Here is a 6,487-nt window from a genome sequence, read left to right on the forward strand (position 1 = left end):
CAATTTGTCATGCGGCCTCTGGTGCTCGACCTTGACCATCCTGCAGGTCAAGCACCTCTCGACATACCAAGCGATTTCTCGCTTCATGCACGGCCACCAGTAACTCAATCGCAAGTCCCGATATATCTTGGTGGCACGCGGGTAAATAGAGAAACGACACTTATGAGCCTCTTCCAATATAGTCTATATGACCCCACCAGACATTAGAACCCAGACCCGATCGCAACGTGTCAATAATCCCTGGCTATCCCGCACAAACCGGGTGTTCTCACCCCTAATCCTCTCCAGTTTCCAGCTCTCTAGTCGCATGCCCTCAACCAGGGCCTCCCTAATCAAGCCCACAAGTGGAGAATCCACTGATATCCTCATATATATTGTCGGAGTGGAAGATCCAGCTGACTTGCAGCTCAGAGTGTCTGCAACCACGTTCACCTTACTTGGGTGGTAAAGGATCTCACAGTCGTAGTCCTTGACTACATCTAGCCACCTACGTTGCCTCATGTTCAGGTTCGGCTGATCCATGATGTGTCTCAGGCTCTTGTGGTTCATGTATATGGTACATCGGACCCCATAGAGGTAATGCCTCCAAATCTTGAGGGTGTATACCACCGCCCCCAGCTCCAGATCATGAGTAGGGTATCTCGTCTAATGCGGCTTTAACTACCGCAATGCACAACCTATCACCCGTCCTCTCTGCATGAGTACAAATCCTAGTCCCGTGATGGATGCATCACAAAAAACTACCAAATCCTCAACTCCCTCTGGAAGAGTCAATACTGGAGCCTTGCATAACCGTTTTCAGAGGGCCTCAAACACCCTCTGCTACTCGAGGCCCCACCGGAAATCCACCCCTTCCTTTTCAGACGAGCGATGGGTACTGCAATCTTGGAGAAATCATGTATAAATCTCCGGTAGTACCTTGCCAATACTATAGAGCTCTTGATATCCGAGGGAGACTTCGGAACCTCCCACTGCATAACCGCCTCGATTTTGGCCGGATCGACCAAAATCCCCTCCTGGTTAAAGAGGTGTCCAAGGAATTGAATCTCTCGTAACCAAAACTCGCACTTAGATAACTTGGCAAAAGTCGTTCCCGCCTCAAAACTCCGAATAACTCCCGAAGGTGCTCCTCATGCTGCTCTCGGGTCTTGGAGTATACCAAGATATAGTCTAGGAATACGATGACCGAGCGATTGAGCATCGTTCTGCAGACCTGATTCATCAGGTCCCTAAATATTTTTGGTGCGTTGGTGAGACCAAACGACATCACCATTAACTCGAAATGTCCATAACGAGTCCGAAACGCGGTCTTCTCCACGTCCTCGTCTCTAACACTGACCTGATGGTACCCTGACCTCAGGTCTATCTTAGAGAACCAAGATGCTCCCTGCAACTGATCAAAGAGATCATCTATTCATGGGAGTGGATAAATGTTTTTCATCGTCAGCTTGTTGAACTCCCGGTTGTCAATGCAAATCCGATGCGAACCATCATTCTTCCTGACGAAGAGTATCGGCGCTCCCCACGGGGAACTGCTGGGACGAATGAACTGCTTGCCCAGCAGTTCCTGCAGTTGTCATGACAACTCCTGCATCTATGGTGGTACCAACTGGCACGACGCCTTGGCGATAGGTGCCGCACTTGGCACTAGGTCGATCCTAAACTCGACTTGCCTCTCCGGAGGCACTCCGGTCAACTCCTCCGGAAATACGTTAGCAAACTCCCAGATTACTGAGACCTCTGACACTGAAACCTGATTCCTAACCCGCGTATCCACCACATACGCTAGATAACCCGTACACCCGTGCAGAATGTACTGTCGAGTCGTGGCAGCTGAACAAAACCCTGATCCTAGTTTGGTACCGTCGCCATAGACAATCAGTTCTCCCCCACTTGGGGTTCGAACCACCACTCGTTAACCCTCGCAATCGATCATGGCACTGAAGCGACTAAGCCAGTCCATACCCACGATCACACACATATCCCCCATGGGAATCGGAATCAAGTCTATCGGGAAAGGCACCCCAAAGATCTCCAACACACATCCACAATAAACTGAAGAAGCGGAAACTCCGTGTTCGTTGGTGATAGAGACTCGCAACGGACAACACTGAACTCCCTACTAAACGTCTGAGATACAAACGACCGACTCTCCCCAAGTCAAATAAAACCAATGCAGGTAAGGACTTCAGTAAAAACGTACCTAATCACAGGTACAAACACATAAGAATAAAACACATATAATCAGTAAGATAAGGGATAGAAACATACCGGCAACCACATCTGGTGTTGCCCTGGCCTCCTCTGCTATGAGCTGGAAGGCAAATCCCTTAGCCCTCGGGGGCTCCACTCTACCCTGCCTCACGTCAGTAATCCTCAATGTAGCCGGTATGGGAGCCTGCGCCGTCTTGGCGATCTAAGACCCTTCATATGGCCCACCTGCTCACAATGGTAACAAATTCTGACTCTGGGAGCTGGAGTCTGCTGCCTGTAATCCTTGGCCAGATAACCTTGCTTGCCACATTTGTGGCACCCGCTCCCTGATCGGCAAATCCCCGAATGAGCCTTTCCGCACACTTCCCACAAGTGCAACCTGGTTGTCCCCCAGATCTGGCATCAAGGGTCATAGATCGCTTCAGCGCCAGTTGTGACTGTGTTGGGGCCTGCCGCTGCTCCCTCAACTGCAACTGAAAGTCCAACTCACGCCGCCTAGCGGCCTCCTGTAACTCCAGCAGTGTATCACATTTTTGGGTGGCAACAAACTGACGGATGTCAGTCTTGAGCATGCTAAGATAACATGTCATCTGAGCCTGATCAGAAGCAAACTCCGGGAAAAACATCGCCCTCTCGATAAACATGCGGGTGATCTCCGTCACCAACTTTGTAACCTGTCTCAGATCCAAGAACTCCTGTGACAATCGCTCGCGCTCGACCTGTTGGATACAGCGAGCGCGGAACATATCCCTGAACTGCTCCCAAATAACAACAACTCTCTGGTCATCCTTATATGACCCAATCATCAATCTCCACCAATCCTTTGCCCTAGACCTCAGCAAGTTCAGGGCACATTTGACCTTTTGGTCGGTAGGACATGAACACGTGAAGAAAAATCCCTCCACGTCAGACAACCACTTCATGGCTATGATCAGATCCTGAGTCCCATCGAAAGTCGGGGGCTTCGTCTTATCGAAGTCCTGGTACTAGAAGCCCCGACTGGCTCTTCCCCCTGCCGCTGTTACAGCTGTTGTAGCTGTTGCGGCAACCGTCTCAGCTAGGGTTGCATATTTGTCATCAAAATACTCCATCATGGTGGTCTTAATAGACCCAAACATCTCCAGAATCTGACAGCGGACAATCTCGACCACCTCCTCGCAGATGATCTCCCTGACGCGATCCTCTGTCAACGCTAGCCCATCCTGGCCGATAATCTCGGGTGTTGTCGGGGCACCCTGATCGCCCTGCCCTGATCCGAATCCAGATCTAGTCACAAAACGCCTCGTAACCACCACACTAAAAACACACTAGGAATATATCAGATAATCCGCACAAATAACAGGGAACCAACTCCCAACTAAACCCTAGGGGTTGTGACTTCCTTGCTACGTGTATGGGTCATGTGCTTTCAGTAATACGGACCCATACTACCTTCCACACCTACCTATATTTGTCTCAAGTATCACCACAACACCCTAACAATATACATATACACGGTGGTCGCTCAATCCTCACTCCTAAAGGAAGGCTAACTATCTCATAACTGATCTACCGGCCTCACACAACCCACCCATGAAACTTCCACCAACCCTGCAGCACTTGTGTATGCTAGCCATACATAACGCTGGACCCCATATACATCCGAATACTTAGTCCTACTCTAAGTCCACAACCAAACAAGGAACAAGAAATAAAGATGAACCAAACATTCTCAGGCTATAAGATCTTAATTATGTACAACCGTGATGCACACACTAAGCAACTACAGTAATGATGTCAATCACATATAAGGAAAACCCAAGGCTATCAGGCATCATACAAGTAGGAAATTCTATCATGAAATTCCTGAAGATCCCTAGCCTAGTACTAGCATGTTGTTCTAACATATCACATAATCAAATAACTGCATGGTATTTTGGGGTCTACTTACTGGCTTCGGCTGATCGTACACTCTCCATCCTCCTTTACTTATTTTGAAAACCATTTAAAAATCATTTTGAAAATTTATCCTTAATTTGAGACTGGATTCACGCGAGTGTTCCTCCAATTCACTCAAACCAAGGTTTTGATACCAACTTGTAACAACCATAAAATATCAAACCAATTTAAAACTTTTTTAAAACATTTAGAAACCAATAGTTGATACAAATTTGTTTTCAAGATAGTTCCATATCAGAGTATCCCATAAACAAAGTCATAAAATTATGAGGAGCTGTACGATCACACCTTTGCCTTCCCGTGACCATATGAGGTACCTAAAACCAAAACTGAAACTGTAAGCCCAAAGCTTACTAAGTTCCCCCAAAATACCCATACACACAACAATCTACATATAATCACAAACAACATACTATGGGTCCAGTCAACCATCGGGTTGGAATACCCTAGGCCCTCAACCATCCATTTGGAATGCCAACATACTATGGGTCCAATCATCCTCGGGATGGACTACCCCAGACCCACAACCAATAGGTTGGAATACCCACATACTACGAGTCCAATCATCCTCGGGGTGGAATACTCACAGCCCACAACCATCGGGTTGGAATGCCCATGTCTATTGGATTTTGCACAAAGCAGATAAGCCTCAACCAACAATCAAACATGTGCACATATTTAACAGATAATCACTTAACAACCTATAGACAGACAAACAGATCTAACAGCTTATAACAACATATAACATCCTATCTACTAGGATACTGATCTAACGGATCATAATAGCACATCACATCCTATCTACCAAGATACAAATCATACAATACTCAAGCATATAATATATCAGGATAACAATCCAAAAGGGCCGACCTTGGTGTCTTAGACCCTTGGGTATGGTGAGGAAAACTTACCTCACAACTATCGACTGAAGTGGTAAGCTCAAACTCTCAAATCACTACAACGGACTCCACCACCTATATTTACTATAGGACCATTTCCATAAATTTCCAATTTACTAAAATACCCCCTGAAGTCAACTGGTCAACCCTTAGTCCAAGTCAAAGTCAACAGTCCATGTTAACTCAACTCGTCGAGTTCCTTAAGAGTTTAGAAGGTCATAAAAGCCTCGCTGACTCGCCGAGTTTCCGACCAACTCGTCGAGTCTATGTGTGTCCAGAAGTCAGGGGAAAGCCCTAACTGAATCGTTGAGTCCTCTATTGACTCGCCGAGTCCATGCCAAAACCAAACAATGGGAAAACCCTTCCCATCTCGTCGAGTTCCTTATCCGACTCATCGAGTTCATATTGTCAATTTATTGTCTAGATGATTTTGAGCCATTCCAAGGCCTAAATGGTAGATCTAGCTTCCTAAGGCATGCTTATCACGTAAAGTTGCAAACTTTACGTGCATGCAAGGCTATATAGGCTTAGAATACCAAATCCAAGCTTAAATGGGGTTTGACTCAAAGGGAAAAGCTCATACTTGCTAAAGCTGGAAACTTCATAGTTATAGAGGCCAAGATGAGTTCAGATCTAAAGTTTCAACTTCAAACCCTATCCCATACCCGATAATGGCTATCATACATGATAGAAAAGCCCTAATCTAAACCATGAAGAGATCTAGAAGGAGGAAAGTCAAGGTAACGACTTTTTACCTTCAAGTGATGCTAAAATGGAGTAGAGTTCAGGTCTACACCTGTTCTTTGCCTCAAGTGTCTTTCACCAAGATCCACCTTCCAATCTAAAAAACACACAAATATGGTGAGAAAATGCATTTTAGGGTTTCTGGACTCAGAGGAGGCTGTAAGGGAGGCTAACGGGGACTAATGACCTTTTAAATAGGGTGCAAAAACCCAAAAATTAGGGTCTTATCCTCCAGCTCCAACTCGTCGAGTCATGCCTCCGACTCGGCAAGTTGGTCACTAAAACACATGGCCGAAACGTTCCTAATTGATGAGTCAGGGCATCCAACTCATCGAGTAGACCTTTCAATATAAAAATAAAGCTATAAAATTAATACCTGAGAGTCGGGGTGTTATACTTGATGAATTGTTGGACTTTGATTTCTGAACAATAGATTTTGAGCATGGACATGAACAAACAACATTTTGATATATATGAATATTAACTGAAGTTGCTAAATTCTCTTATTGTTTCCAAAAAAAAATTTCCTTATCTTTCAATACTTTGGGTATCTTGCTCTCTTAGCCTTAATTCTGTATTTGTTGTCATTTTTATCAGATTATTTTGATCACTAACTTTTGACTTTTCTTTCAAATTACTTTACTTATATTTCTGTTTAGAAATGGACTTCGAAAATGAATCACCATAATTTC

This window comes from Lactuca serriola, chromosome 2, assembly GCF_051521515.1.
Source record: "Lactuca serriola cultivar US96UC23 chromosome 2, Lser_US96UC23_V15, whole genome shotgun sequence".
In the NCBI taxonomy this organism is placed as follows: Eukaryota; Viridiplantae; Streptophyta; class Magnoliopsida; order Asterales; family Asteraceae; genus Lactuca; species Lactuca serriola.